At 41.5% G+C, this 16,996-nt stretch overlaps 1 long non-coding RNA gene across 1 annotated transcript in view; it reads right to left on the bottom strand.

Moving 5' to 3' along the window:
• Positions 1–221: 221 nt before the first annotated feature.
• Positions 222–16,996, bottom strand: part of LOC143776505 (uncharacterized) — a 70,261-nt gene continuing 53,486 nt past the window's right edge. Inside the window, exons 3-4 of the long non-coding RNA XR_013215857.1 lie at positions 1,316–1,435; positions 222–302 (exon numbers count right to left, since the gene is read on the bottom strand). This is a non-coding gene — a long non-coding RNA (uncharacterized LOC143776505). The remainder of the gene's footprint in view (positions 303–1,315; positions 1,436–16,996) is intronic.

Consider the following 16,996-nt stretch of genomic DNA (forward strand, 5'->3'; position numbering starts at 1 on the left):
CCGCCCTATTTTACTCTTTTTCTGTTCTGTTAAAACCAATGAATACACTTGAAATAAAGAAAAAAAAGGTTTTACTACTGAGTTCAACATTCTGCTGTCCTGCAGCCTCTGCAGATTGCCGTCTGGTCGTTGGCGCCTCTTCTGTTCACCATCTAACGTCTTGCACATTCTCTTTTTAATCTTCATTCAGGCTAGGTCTTCTGGCCTGAAAAGGTATTGGCGCCACTTCGCGATATCACCTGAGTTACAACATGGTGCACAAGGAAGTCTGTCTGAAGCTTTGTTGTGTTGTAATCCATGGCCTGGAGTGAAAAAGGCAAAAGAAAATGCGCATGACAAGGGAAGAAGAAAAGAATAGGCACCAAAGACTGGACAGTATGGACAGAAGGACGGGTGATCGGTGAAGGCAGTATTCCTTATTTTTATATCTTACATATACTACACTTAGGAGTTTGGAGAGACCATAGAACATAATCTGGAATGTTCAATTAGCTGAGAATAACATTGTTGAAAATCAATTATTCTTGTAAAATTGATAAATTTGAATCTCCGCAGATGCATTCATCATCACTAGTATAATTGACACACTAGCTTTATTCTCTGAGTCAATATGATTACGTCGACACACCAAACTCATAATAAATCATTTATTTGTTGGCCACTATATTCCGAGTTATGCTTTTTTTTGGCTGTAGCTTTCATTTTTATCATTTAAATGCATGTACAAAATAGTATGGAAACCTGGGAACTAAAAACATTTTTTTATGGTGTTTACTGTGCAAGTTGAATGAGAATTTAAAATAGTCACTGTTGACAAACCTGACATTAAAAAAGAACATTTTATTAGAAAAAATCCTCTTTCTCTTCTTGTGACATACACTTTTTTCATCCCCTCTTCACGCTAAACTCATCATTGTCTTTAACATGCTGCTGAAAAAATCCACGTTGTGAGGCTAGTAAGAACTTCAGCTCACTGAGCGATCAGGTTACATGCAGATCTGAGAATAACTTATGAGGTGGTAAGATGGCAGCAACTAAAGCAACTGATGAAAGTGAAGAAGACAAAGGACCACATCTGCAAGGAGTTTGTATGTTCTCCCCGTGTTTGCGTGGGTTTCCTCCCGATCCTCCCACATTCCAAGACATACTGATAGGGATTCTAGATTGTGAACCCCATCGGGAACAGAAATGGTAATGTGTGCAAACTGTAAAGCGCTGCGGAATATGTCAGTGCTATATAAAAATAAAGATTATTATTATTATTGCTATTAAGACAAGAGAGACACATATAGAAGTGTTTTATCTCTCTCCAGACCTGGATTTCCAGCTGCAATGTTCAACACTGTTAGATAATGTCCTCCATGCCACTGCTGCCTCTGATGGTATTCTGCAGAGAATTAGAGAAGGATCTCCTCTTTTCTGTATTGTATTTTTCCTGTAGTGTATGGAAAACATTTACGCAATTAGTCTTCACCTCCTAAGTCAGGGACAAATAAAATTAGATATGGATTCTGAAAAGAAGAAAACTGGTGAAAATGCATGATACGAGTTATATAATGGCCAGAAATAGTGTTATTCCTCATGCACAGACAAGGCTTCTTAATCCTAAAAGTCATCTTATTGTTTTGGTAATCTCTAGACATGGCAATACGAATTACATGTAATTTTTTAATGAAAGAAGGCATGTTTCATTGTCACAAAAGAGCATTACAGCATAGAAACCACAAAAAAATTCTTAACTGATCATTGCAGTGACTTCGGCAAATAAAAATAATACAATAACAATAAGCAGAAACAAAAAGTAAGAGAAATAATAAACTATTAACATAAGGGATGTAGGGAAGAAAGAAGCTCCAGGAACCAGAGCACTTGGAAGACAAGGTATGCCGCCCAAACTGATGTAGTTACAGTTGGATGTAAGCAGGGCTGTATTTAGGGTTTCTGCTGCCCTAGGCACTTTTAGTGCTGCCTCCCCCTTTGGTGAGTATGACACTATCGGCAGTGACTTTAGCAAGAATTGCTGATGTGAAAGTCGCCTTTTGCAGCAGATCCGTCAGTTTTTCTGCATGTGCCGCGTAACGGATCACTTACAGCAACACTGTGTTCGGCCTCATTCCTTCCTTATGGGATTTGCGGCACTTGCCATGATCTGGTAAATGCGGTACCATACCTCCCAACTTTTGAAGAAGGGAAGGAGGTATAAAGTGTGCAAATCTTAGGCCACGCCTCTGACCACACCCATTTCACAACTAGTCACACCCATATCCACATCCTAACCACAGCCATTTAGCACTGCTGATCACACTATTTTATATACAAAAATTATAAACGAAACAATATGGCCACAGTGCTCCATACTGTATAATGGCCACACATGATGCTCCATACTGTATAATGACTACACATGATGCTCTATACTGTATAATGGCCACACATGATGCTCAATACTGTATAATGGCCACACGTGATGCTCCATACTGTATAATGGCCATTGGCCACACATGATGCTCCATACTGTATAATGGCCACACATGATGCTCAATACTGTATAATGGCCACACATGATGCTCCATACTGTATAACGGCCACACATGATGCTCAATACTGTATAATGGCCACACATGATGCTCAATACTGTATAACGGCCACACATGATGCTCAATACTGTATAACGGCCACACGTGATGCTCAATACTGTATAACGGCCACACATGATGCTCAATACTGTATATCGGCCACACGTGATGCTCAATACTGTATAATGGCCACACATGATGCTCCATACTGTATAATGGCCACACACAGTTCTCCATACTGTATAATTACCCCCCCTCGTGTATGCATGGCTCATGTTCCCCCCTGTATGCATGGCTCATATTCCCCCCCTGTATGCATGGCTCATACTCCCCCCCTGTATGCATGGCTCATACTCCCCCCCTGCATGCATGGCTCATACTCCCCCCGTATGCATGGCTTATATTCACCCCCCTGTATGCATGGCTCATCTCTCCACCCCCCCTGTATGCATGGCTCATCTCTCCACCCCCCCCTGTATGCATGGCTCATAATTCCCCCCTGTATGTATGGCTGATGGCTCATATTCCCCCATATGCATGGCTCACAATTCCCCCCCCATATGCATGGCTGATGGCTCATAATCCCCCCCCCCTGTATGCATGGCTGATGGCTCATATTCCCCTGTATGCATGGCTCATAATTCCCCCCCACCATATGCATGGCTGATGGCTCATATTCCCCTGTATGCATGGCTCATAATTCCCCACCCCCCATATGCATGACTGATGGCTCATAATTCCCCCCCTGTATGCATGGCTGATGGCTCATATTCTCCTGTATGCATGGCTCATAATTCCCCCCCGTATGCATGGCTGATGGCTCATAATTCCCCAGCTTTATGAATGGCTGATGGCTCATATTCCCCTGTATGCATGGCTCATAATTCCCCCCCCCATATGCATGGCCGATGGCTCATACTCCCCGGTATGCATGGCTCATCTCTCCACCCCCTCCCCCGCTCCTTCTCCCATCTTGCATGGCTTGGGCGGCTTACCTTCCTCCTTCATCCCCCCGCCCCCCGTACCCCATCCCTCATACTCACCTGTCAGCTGTCCCACACACCGCGCAGCTGCGCCGACATCCTCCCTCTGGCTCTGTCCCGCCGCAGCGCCTTCTTCCTGAGTGAGCGGTCATGTGGTACCGCTGATTAAGGTCATGAATATGCGCATATTGATGACCTTAATCAGCGGTACCACATGACCACTCACTCAGAACGCGCTACAGACGCTGAGAGCAGGCATCGCTGGAGCAGGGTGAGTATCGTCTTCAAGGAGGGTGGGTGGGACTCGGAGGCGGGCGGGGGCGGGGCGGTCGTTCACCTTGCTCAGGTTCCGCCCCCGCAATGTCGCCGCCCTAGGCACGTGCCCTCGAGTGCCTAGTGGCAAATACTGCCCTGGATGTAAGGGAAAGGAACTCTAAACATGATTGGTCCAGCCATAATGACACACCCTATATTGCACTTAATGAAGGTGCGAGAGTTTTGTGGGGGTGGTTCAAATGTTTTGTAAATCTTTAATGTTACATTCTTTACATTTATTTCCATAGCAAAAACTCATCAAAAACACATGTATTGGATACACAAAAAACGAATGCCGCAGTGTTTGTAAAAAATGATCATATGTCCATGAAATTAATTAAAATTAGATTTAAAAAATTATCAATTTCATTCCGTTTCTTTCTGAATGGAAAAAAAACTGCCTTTGTGCACAGCCTCCTGGGACTTGTGAATTTTAAAAAAATTACTCAAATCAGATTTGCAATGAATCAAATTGCATTTGTCCTTTGTATTTTTTTACGTTAATGTAGTAATCACAGATGCTTATTTGCACAATATTCATCAAAATGGCATTCGAGGTTCTAACGTTTTTGTGACTTTTTATTGCAAAAAGTTGTACGTTTGGCTAAAATATCACAAAATTTGCACCAAAATTTTAGATGTACATATAGAATCACTCCAGAGGACTGAAGTACAATTGTGAAATTTTTTTCAACTTTTTCAAAAATTGTAAATGATGAATCAGGTGAAAACTTCTCAAAATCCTAATCCTAAACTGCGCTCACAATGGCGAATGAATAAAACTGATGCATAAAAATATATCTTGTAAAAATGGAAAAATGAATATGGTGCAAACAAAAAAAGGCACAAAATACCAAAAAATTCGACAGAAAACAGGTGCAAACGCATTAATTCATCAGTTACTATGTTCCTCAAAAATACAGCATGCCCCACAAAAAACAAACACTCATGTAGTTACCAGCAAATTCAAACAAATCTCAACTCAATTACAAAATTAAAAAAAAGTAAATTACCACAATGAGTATTGCAGATGACTGCATCAGTCAGAGAAGGCTAACAATGACAAGAATTTGTCCTGGGACTCCCCAGGAAGAAGGCACACAAGCGGAAACGCGCTTTGGGGCAGTGGCACCGCAGGTCTTAGGTAAACACTTTGGGATATATGGCTTTATTCCCCTTCCTAACCTCCACATATTGATACTACTTGCCAGTAAACTTGTGTATTTCATTTTATCAACACATACATGGTTAAAATGTATTAGGAATTAATTTGGCAGGGTGCTGATACAATTGTTATGGTTATTTGCCTTTGACCTGTGGTCCCATTTAGTAGTTGTTTCCATCTTTGAATCCCGTAGTCAGGGCCGGACTGGGACCAAAAAGCAGCCCTGGCACAAAAAAAATTCACCAGCCCACATACAATGAATTACATACACTTCATATATGATGTACACCACACACATGCTGGACAACACAACCTCATTATATACACATCAAATAGTCACACAGACACACACATACATGTACACAGCACACATGGTGGACAACACAGGCTCATTACATACACATCATATAGTTACACACATCATACATGTACACAGCACACATGGTGGACAACACAGGCTCATTACATACACATCATATAGTCACACACATCATACATGTACACAGCACACATGGTGGACAACACAGGCTCATTACGTACCCATTACTCATTATTACACACACACGCAAGTATTATACACACACACACAAGTATTACACACACGCAAACACTACAGATACCACACACATTACACACACACTACAGATACCGCACACAAGTATTACACTACAGATACCGCACACACATTACACACACTACAGATAACGCACACACATTACACACACACACACTACAGATACCACACACACAAGTATTACACTACAGATACCGCATACACATTACACACACACACACTAGATACCGCACACACACTACAGATACCACACACACATTACACACTAGCACACTACAGATAACTCACACACACTACAGATACCACACACATTACACACACACACTACAGATACTGCACACACACACTACAGATACTGCACACACAAGTATTATACTACAGATACCGCACACACATTACACACTCATACACACTAGATACCGCACACACACTACAGATACCACACACACATTACACACTACAGATAACTCACACACACTACAGATACCACACACATTACACACACACACTACATATACTGCACACACAAGTATTATACTACAGATACCGCACACACATTACACACTCACACACACTAGATACCGCACACACACTACAGATACCACACACACACACACTACAGATACCGCACACACATTACACACTCACACAGACTAGATACTGCACACACACTACAGATACCACACACACATTACACACTAACACACTACAGATAACTCACACACACTACAGATACCACACACACACTACAGATACTGCACACACAAGCATTACACTGCAGATACCGCACACACATTACACACACACTACAGATACCATACACTCATGTTTTACACACTCACAGACTACACACACACTTCTGTGGTGCAGAGCAGGCTGATATCCATGCGCAGCTCTTCAGGTTCTCCCGCTCACAGCAGCTCTGTCCCGGAACCTCCCCCGGGCTCTCCTTCTCTGCCGGGAATGAAAGCAGAGAGATCAGAGCAGGAGATAATGTGACTGCGCTGACTGTGTGCTTCCAGTGAGAGCTAGGGAAGCAGTTATTACCTTTCAGCTCGCATGTTGCTGTTCTCTGCCACTGTTCTCTGATGCTGGTACTTGCCACTCAGCCAGCATGCGCCGATTGAGCGGCCCACTACACGCATCGGCCCTTCTGGCATTTGCCCGAAGTGCCCGATGCTCAGTCCGGCCCTGCCCGTAGTTGTTATTACTCATGATATTTTACTAATTATGTATTCAATAAATGTATTGTTTTTATTATCTGGATCCCTTAGTGTATTTTTCGTATGGGTTTAAGCATTATAGAATGCTGTATATCAGCCCTGAAAGGCGATTTCCTTAACTCGTGTCAGCCTAATCTGGTGACAGGTTCCTTTTAAAAGATGGAGCTCCACATTGCAAAAAGCACACATGTAGCCCTGTATGAAAACATATGGCGATGTCAGAAAACAGGAGGCTGGAATAAGATCTCAATGTGTATTGTGAGAATACCTGTAAGATAGCTGACAGAATGGCTAATAATTCATAATAAATGCAGCTTCTCACAGAATGCTTGCACACAAGTTTGACATGTTTATAGTAGCCTAATCTGGAAAATATGGCGATGTCAGAAAACAGGAGCCTGAAATAAGATCTTGATGTGTAGTGTGAATATGCTTGTGGGATACTTTGCTGTATAACCAATCCTTCACGTTACAGGCTCACATATTTGATTGACATTTTTATAGTAGCCTAGTCTGGAAAACAAAAGAGTAAAATAAATATATGGTGTGAACATACCTGTAAAAAAGCTCTCAGTATAACTAATTATTCAAAATCAATGGAGCTCCACCTGAATAGCTCACACATTTCATTAATATTTTTATAGCAACCTAATCTGGAAAATATGGCAATGTCTGGAAACAGGAGGCTGGAATAAAGTCTCAATGTGTAGTGTGAACATGCCTGTAGGATAGTATACAATATAAAAATAAAATACCCAAAATTAAAGACCAAAAGAGCAGAATAACTCGGTACACTTCCTAAAGTAAGATAGCCCAAAGAAGAGGGAAGTACAAGACCAAAAGTAACACTAAACAAAGTTTATTCATAATTAGTAAAATCAATAATCATTAATATAAGTAGGGAAATTGAACAAGGCAGATTGAACTCCAAACATTCCACAAAAAGTAATAGCAACACCCACACTGAAGATCATAGGGACCAATAAGTCTCAAGTAAGTACAAATGTCCAGTGGTGTGGATGTATATAGATACAACAACAGGCTAGGGGGTTGAAATAATTCAACTTCAGAAAATGATAGCATACAAGCTAAAGTGCAAATGCATAATTAATGAGTAAACTTGTCCAAATATCAAAGACTAAGAGTAAATACCCCACAAAAACAGAGTGTGACTAGTGCCATATTGCAAGTGCCAAGTGCTAAATGAGCGGTAACATCGTGTTGTTTTACCTGCAGGGTGAGGATTGTAGGGAGAAAGAGACCCCGATGAGCGTTTCACTAATCGCTTCTTCCTGGGGGATCACACATTTCATTAACATTTTTATAGTAACCTAATCTGGAAAATATGGCAATGTCAGGAAACCGGAGGTTGGAATAAGGTCTCAATGTGTAGTGTGAACATGCCTGTATGGTGATTCACATTATGTCTGATCAGCCATAGTGAATACAGCTCTGCATTACAAACTCACCCATTTAATTGATGTTTTTGTAATAGCCTAGTCTGGAAAAATGGTAGTGTCAAAAACAGAAGACTGGAATGAAGTCTCAATGTGTAGTGTGAACATGCCTGTAGGATAGTTTGCAATATAACTAATCCTTCATAATAGATGCAGCTCCACAATACAAACTCGTATCTTTAGTTGACATATACCGTATTTTTCGGACTATAAGACGCACCGGACTATAAGGCGCACCCAGGTTTTAGAGGTGGAAAATAGGGAAAAAAAATATTTGCAGCAAAAAAATGTGGTAAAATATTTAATAACATAAATAACATACTATTATATGTGGTGTTATTACATATAATAGTATGTTATTATGTTGGAAGCTGCAGGACCTGTGTGGTGTCTGTGAAGTATTATATGAAGATGCTGGAGGGTGAGTATAAGAATGGGGGCACAGGGCTTATATTGAAAGCTCCACTCCAGCACTGCAAAATAGCACTGGAGGGCTGCTTTAAAATCCCATGGGAGAACTATAACTCCAAGCATGTCCTGCAGATCCTATGACATGCTGGGAGTTATAGTTCACCACAGGAGTGGCAGAGTGCTTTATTGTGTTTTGTAAAGACTAACCTCTTAATTGTGGCAGCCTGCCAGCCACTGTGGTGAGGTAAAAGCATCCCATGACTGCACACAGAGGCCTCCCTCTTGTTGCCTCTCCACAGCACAGGTTTTGAGGAAGCCTGCAGATTCTAGTGGAGAGCCTGAAGGACCTGTGATGATGTCAAGAAGAGGGAGGGCTCTGAGCTGCCATGTCATGCTCCAGCCCGCCCACTCCCGACATCACACAGGTCCTGTTTGTGCACAGCACTCGGCATCCAGGCATGGCAGGCAGGTACGCAGCGATCTCCTCTCCGCTCTGGCCCCTGCTGCTGCTGCCTCCTCCCCAGGACACACAAATCTCCCTAGCTGCTGCAGCAATCAGCGCTGAGGAAGCCATGCGTGTCCCTGCTTAAGTGCAGTATTCATTTGCTGCTCCCGGCTCACCGCTCAGCTGATCGGTGGGCGGGGAATAGCTAAAGAATATTCACTGCACTTAATCATCGGGACCACATGGTTTTCCCAGCGCTGATTCCGGGCAGCGGGGACATCCTGAAGTGGGATAACAGTGCGATCCCACTCACTGCTGCCCCCTCACCACATGCTACATCCCTACCATAAGACGCACCCACACTTTCCTCCCAAATTTGGAGGAAAAAAAGTGTGTCTTATGGTCGGAAAAATACGGTATGTAGTAGCCTAATCTTTTAAATATGGCACTGTTAGAAAACATTAGAATGGAGTAAGGCAGTGCTCGGTCCAGTCCTCAAGAGCCACCAACAGGTCATGTTTTTAGTATTTCCTTGGTATTGCACTGTGTTGACTGCATCACCTGCACAGGCAATAATTCCATCACCTGGGCAATACTAAGGAAATCCAGAAAGCATGACCTGTTGGTGGCTCTTGAGGACCGGAGTTGGGGAACACTGGAGTAAGGTCTCAAAGTGCAGTGTGAATATGTCTGTAAGATAGTTCTACGTATGCCTAATCATTCATAACAATGCACCTTACAAGCTCGCACGTTTGATTAACAATATTGTTGAGGCTTAGTTTAGAAAATATGACAATGTCAGAAAACAGGAGCCTGGAATAAAAAAGTGGTCTTAATATACATAGATTAAATCATTTTTAGAATTCACCCCATTGGGATATTTAGTGTATAGAGTCAGGATCCTTCTCTCCGTTTCTCAACCTCACCTTCTCTCTCTCCGTCCCTCTCTCTTGATAAAGAAATAAGCAAGATTGGATAAAGTAGATTGGATACAGTTTTGGGGAACTGCAGAATACTATACATGGCTTCTTAAAGCATTTGGATTTGCTATAAAAAAAATAGTCGAGAAATTTGAGAATCAAATTTTGGGGAAAAATTCACTGAAACTGAGAAATTGGAAATTTCTAAAGGTTCCATCATCTCTGCTACTGACCCGTAAGATAAATATAACATGTTATTTATGCCACATGGTAAATGTAATAACTGTAAAATACTAACATTTCAGACTTGCTGCGTTTGTTCATTGTCTGTTTCCTTAAGGGGTTAAATGATAGCTTTTTTTTCTGAAATAATAATGGTAATAAGTGTTCTCTTGAAGTAAGATATGTTTATAGTGTGTTTTATCTGTTTTCAGGCTGCCATGAAATGATGTATGGACTGTAAGTTAGACACCAGACCACACAGAACCTGTCTATAGCAATTTACACTAATACAAAACCCTCGCCTTCAGTTTACAATAGCAGAGGAAGTTCATCAATCTGGAACATAGATGACAATGTTGTCATGCATCACCATGTCTTAGTCTCTGGCAACACAAAACTGCAAGCCTCTGCCGTCATGTCTGCTGAGAAAACATGTAGCATATGCACATTATTCTGTAATTAGAACAGTCATACAATGACAAATATGACATGCTCATTTGCATTTCCACAGTTCATAACGTAGGTTCTGTTCTCCGCCTGTTGTGTCTCTACGACATGTTTAGTCAGCTGTAGATGAAACTTTAGTTTTACCATATGCTCATTACCATTCTTACAGTTGTAGACCTAGTTCATTTATCACTGTATCAAATTATATAAATTCATAGCAGAAAATCAAATCTTAAAATGTAGCTTCATTTTTGCTTAAGTGTCTCTGTCTTCTACTAACTGGAAGAAACAATCACCTGACACCTACCCAACTGAAAGAGCAATCCAAGAGACGTGGGAAACACAGACCGTAGAACAAAGGTGCTGCGGAGCTCTGGTAGGTGAGAATGTTTTTTATATTTTTTTAATCGAGACCACCTTGAGTTCATTATTAAAAAAACTATTAGTTGTTAATAAATTGAAAAAAAATATTTGCATGGTCATTGTCTAGCAGATACATCAGTACTTCATGGCAATCGGTCCAAAGTCCATTTCATCCCCAGCACCTCTTCTCGTGAACCAAAACAAAAAAAAATGAGTCAGAGCCTATGTTGATAAATGTGCAATGGATAGGTGTGTATTCACATTGTGGCTATTTAACAGATAGAATTCAAGATAAGAACAAAAATCATGGGGGGTGGCTTTCACTCTTTTTTGTATTTTTTGATCATAATAGTGCTAAGTACTATATTTTATTTTTTATGTAACGTACTACTACTGTTTATTATTTTTACTTATTTTAGACTCCTTTTTTGGATTACTTTCAGGTTTTTTTGCACTTTGTACAAACAGGAGAGTGTCTCCTTTTTGGTTTGTCCATTTTGTTTATATAGCTTTCCACAGATGGGTGGCTTCACATTTGAGACCAGGTTCTGCTGTGCCCTTATCTATTTGGACATCTGCTGACACACATTGAGGTGATCTACAAGAGACTCAAATGGGCTCATTTTATTTTGTTGTTTTGTTTCTTTTTTGTGTACTTAGTACAAGAAGGGGCGTGTCTCTGGAATAAGACATCAACAAATATCAAGGTATCAATTTATTCAGCTTCCTCTGACCTGCATGTCCATATAGACGGCTTAGGAGGAATGACCCTATTGACAGATTCACTTTAAGGAAATCCTATTATCAGGTTAAAACCTTTGCCCTCTGGAGATTTCTCATGTTCTCTGGTGACGAAGTCCAACTCTAGTTATTCAAAGTCCTGCATTGACCAAAATATTCTTGGTCACCCTTAGTATTAGTAGAATATTGTCACAGAGCAATTTGACATGGTGAAAACTAGAAACAATAGTGTGCTGATACTTAAGAAAATCTTTATGGTTTCAGCCACATCTATTTTCTATGCTGTGAATAGAGTGCTAATAATTTTCCCTTAAGGTACCTTCACACGAAGCGACGCTGCAGCGATAGCGACAACGATGCCGATCGCTGCAGCGTCGCTGTTTGGTCGCTGGAGAGCTGTCACACAGACCGCTCTCCAGCGACCAACGATGCCGAGGTCCCCGGGTAACCAGGGTAAACATCGGGTTGCTAAGCGCAGGGCCACGCTTAGTAACCCGATGTTTACCCTGGTTACCAGCGTAAAAGTAAAAATAACAAACACTACATACTTACCTGCGCGTCCCCCGGCGTCCGCTTCCTGTACTGTGTGAGCGCCGGCCCTAACAGCAGAGCGGTGACGTCACCGCTGTGCTTTTACTTTCACTTTAGGGCCGGCGCTCAGTCAGAGCAGGAAGTGGACGGCAGGGGACGCGCAGGTGAGTATGTACTGTTTGTTTTTTTTACTTTTATGCTGGTAACCAGGGTAAACATCGGGTTACTAAGCGCGGCCCTGCGCTTAGTAACCCGATATTTACCCTGGTTACCAGCATAAAACATCGCTGGTATCGTTGCTTTTGGTGTCAAACCTAACGATACACGCCGGTCTGACGACCAAATAAAGTTCTGAACTTTATTCAACGACCAGCGATATCACAGCAGGATCCAGATCGCTGCTGCGTGTCAAACACAAGGATATCGCTATCCAGGACGCTGCAACGTCACGGATCGTTGTCGTTCTCGTTGTAAAGTCGTTTCGTGTGAAGGTACCTTTAGGCTTTGTTCACTATGCTTTTGCTGGGTGAGTTTTTTTGCTTGGGGGTGGGGGGGATAGTGGGGGGATTTTCTGGCAGACACCTTTGAGGTACTGTAAGCAGTTAATAGGTGCCACTGAGTAGCATCTGTCACCCAAAAGCTATGTCATCCATTGTATTTATACTTTGTGAAAAGCACATGACAGTTCATGATGTATACACTGAACTCTAGGCTCCAGTGTTATACCAGCTGGAAAGAAGCCAAACGGACACGATTTATGCTTCTTAAAAGATGTCTTAACAGTAGAGATGATCAAATTGGTTTGCTGCAAATAAAATTTGTGCTGAATTTTTCGGAATCATCTATAATGGCTGCCACCATTTTACACATTGAAACACACTGCACTGGCAAAAGAGGGCTAACTAGTCTTCAGGTATGGTTGGATGGGCTTCCCCATAATGCTTTGCAGTTACCACATCACATAGTATAGCCCAGCCAATCAGAAAGGACTGTTATAGCCCATAAAAAAGCAGCCATTTTTGTGATAAATCTGGAAAGTAAGAGGACATTTCAGCTAACAGATTAGTCATAAGTCATAAAAATCTTAATCTAATGTACAGGTAGTATTTGACAGCAAAACAGTGAAAGACAGTTATCATCCACTCACCCAAAGCCATATATGTTGAGGTCAGTTTGACATTATTAACTCCTTAGTTTTGCTAAAGAGCTTGAAAGCAATTGGAAAGCAATACATACTGTATAAAATTATATATATAGTGCTGTGCAAATTAACCGGGACAATTAAATGTTATAATGCACTGTCACATACTAATTCTGAAGATTACCTTTCTCCACTGGCTAGTTGACCAAGATTTATTTATTATATATAAAACTTGCTTGAATCACTGACTGGTAACCAACTTGCGATTTTGCTTAAATAATGCTTTGTCCAAATCAATTTGCACAGCACTGTGCATATATATATATGTGTATATATATATATATATATATATATATATATATATATATATATATATATATATATATATATATATTTATATATATATATTTATATATATATATATATATATATAGCTGTACAAAATAAAGGGAACATTAAATCCCACATCCTAGATATCACTAAATTAAATATTCCAGTTGTTAAAGTTGTTAATCTTTATTCATTAATGAAATATTCCAGTTGTGAATCTTTATTCATTACATAGTGGAATGTGTTAAGAACAATAAAACCTAAAAATGATCAACTTAAATCGCAACTAATATCCCATGGAGGTCTGGAGTTGGAATGATGCTCATAATCAAAGTGGATGGTCTCCTGAGAGATCTCCTCCCAGACCTGTACTAAAGCATCCGCCAACTCCTGGACAGTCTGTGGTGCAATGTAATGTTGGTGGATGGTGCGAGATATGATGTCCCAGATGTGTTAAATTGGATTCAGATCTGGGGAAGGCCAATTCATAGCTTCAATGCCTTCATCTTGCAGGAACTGCTGACACACTCCAGCCACATGAGGTCTGGCATTGTGCTGCATTAGGAGGAACCCAGGGCCAACCACACCAGCATATGGTCTCACAAGGGGTCTGAGGATCTCATCTCGGTAGCTAATGGCAGTCAGGCTACCTCTGGCGAGCACATGGAGGGCTGTGCGGCCCTCCAAAGAAATGCCACCACACACCATTACTGACACACTGTCAAACCAGTCATGCTGAAGGATGTTGCAGGCAGCAGATCGCTCTCCATGGCGTCTCCAGACTCTGTCACGTCTGTCACATGTGCTCAGTGTGAACCTGCTTTCATATGTGAAGAGCACAGGGTGCCAGTGGCGAATTTGCCAATCCTGGTGTTCTGTGGCAAATGCCAAGAGTCCTGCACAGTGTTGGGCTGTGAGCACAACTCCCATCTGTGGATGTTGGGCACTCAGACCATCCTCATGGAGTCAGTTTCTAACCATTTGTGCAGACACATGCACATTTATGGCCTGCTGGAGGTCATTTTGCAGGGTTCTGGCAGTGCTCCTCTTGTTCCTCCTTGCACAAAGGCTGAGGTAGCGGTCCTGCTGCTGGGTTGTTGCCCTCCTACAGCACCCTCCATGTCTCCTGGTGTACTGGCCTGTCTCCTGGTAGCACCTCCAGCCTCTGGACACTACAGCAAACCTTCTTTCCACAGCTTGCATTGATGTACCATCCTGGATGAGCTGCACTACCTGAGCCACTTGTGTGGGTTGTAGAGTCCGTCTCATGCTACCACGAGTGTGAAAGCACAACCAACATTCAAAAGTGACCAAAACATCAGCCAGAATGCATTGGTACTGAGATGTGGTCTGTGGTCCCCACCTGCAGAACCACTCCTTTATTGAGTGTGTCTTGATAATTTCCAATAATTTCCATCTGTTGTCTATTCCATTTGCACAACAGCATGTGAAATTGATTGTCAAACAATGCTGCTCCCTAAGTGGACAGTTTGATTTCACAGAAGTTTGATTTGCTTGGAGTTATCTTCTGTTGTTTAAGCGTTCCCTTTATGTTCTGGAGCAGTGTATGTATACTGTATATATATATATATATATATATATATATATATATATATATATATATATATACACTCACCGGCCACTTTATTAGGTACACCATGCTAGTAACGGGTTGGACCCCCTTTTGCCTTCAGAACTGCCTCAATTCTTCGTGGCATAGATTCAACAAGGTGCTGGAAGCATTCCTCAGAGATTTTGGTCCATATTGACATGATGGCATCACACAGTTGCCGCAGATTTGTCGGCTGCACATCCCAAAGATGCTCCATACAAGGCAGGATGGATCCATGCTTTCATGTTGTTTACGCCAAATTCTGACCCTACCATCCGAATGTCGCAGCAGAAATCGAGACTCATCAGACCAAGCAACGTTTTTCCAATCTTCTACTGTCCAATTTCGATGAGCTTGTACAAATTGTAGCCTCAGTTTCCTGTTCTTAGCTGAAAGGAGTGGTACCCGGTGTGGTCTTCTGCTGCTGTAGCCCATCTGCCTCAAAGTTCGACGCACTGTGCATTCAGAGATGCTCTTAGGCCTACCTTGGTTGTAACGGGTGGCGATTTGAGTCACTGTTGCCTTTCTATCAGCTCGAACCAGTCTGCCCATTCTCCTCTGACCTCTGGCATCAACAAGGCATTTCTGCCCACAGAACTGCCGCTCACTGGATTTTTTTTCTTTTTCGGACCATTCTCTGTAAACCCTAGAGATGGTTGTGCGTGAAAATCCCAGTAGATCAGCAGTTTCTGAAATACTCAGACCAGCCCTTCTGGCACCAACAACCATGCCACGTTCAAAGGCACTCAAATCACCTTTCTTCCCCATACTGATGCTCGGTTTGAACTGCAGGAGATTGTCTTGACCATGTCTACATGCCTAAATGCACTGAGTTGCCGCCATGTGATTGGCTGATTAGAAATTAAGTGTTAACAAGAAGTTGGACAGGTGTACCTAATAAAGTGGCCAGTGAGTGTATATATATATACACTGCTCCAAAAAATAAAGGAAACGCTTAAACAACAGAATATATACACTGTATATTTATCAGAAAATGTAATTATTTATAGTTAGGAGCTTTCCTAGAACATGACAAATTTACTGCTAGTGTGAAAAAAGTCTAACCTGACACACACAATAAAAAATCAGGGTATGGAAAAGTCAGTGCGCCATGATCGAAAGTTTTGCCTTGTACTGGATGCATTGGAAATCTCATGTATTTCTATATTTGAATACACCAACAACATTCCTAATAAATAAATAAATATATATATATATATATATATATATATATATATATATATATATATAATTTATATATATATTTCTATGTATATTGTGGGATTTCACTCGCTCAAGTGTGACGGCTGACACTTAGGAGGCACGTTCCAACAAAAGTTCAAAGGTTTATTGCTTCATAAACCATATAGCAAAACAGAAAAACAAATAGCCATTAGCTTAGGCAAAGGAAAGAAACAAGTGTCCAGTCCTTCAGGCTCAGTCCTGGAGCCTCAACAGACTCTGGAGGCTAGCACCTCCACACATATCTGCTGTGTCAAGCATTAGGCTTTCTTTTATAGGTCTAACCACACCCAGAACC

The sequence above is a fragment of the Ranitomeya variabilis genome, chromosome 1 (genome assembly GCF_051348905.1).
Source record: "Ranitomeya variabilis isolate aRanVar5 chromosome 1, aRanVar5.hap1, whole genome shotgun sequence".
NCBI classification, from domain to species: domain Eukaryota; kingdom Metazoa; phylum Chordata; class Amphibia; order Anura; family Dendrobatidae; genus Ranitomeya; species Ranitomeya variabilis.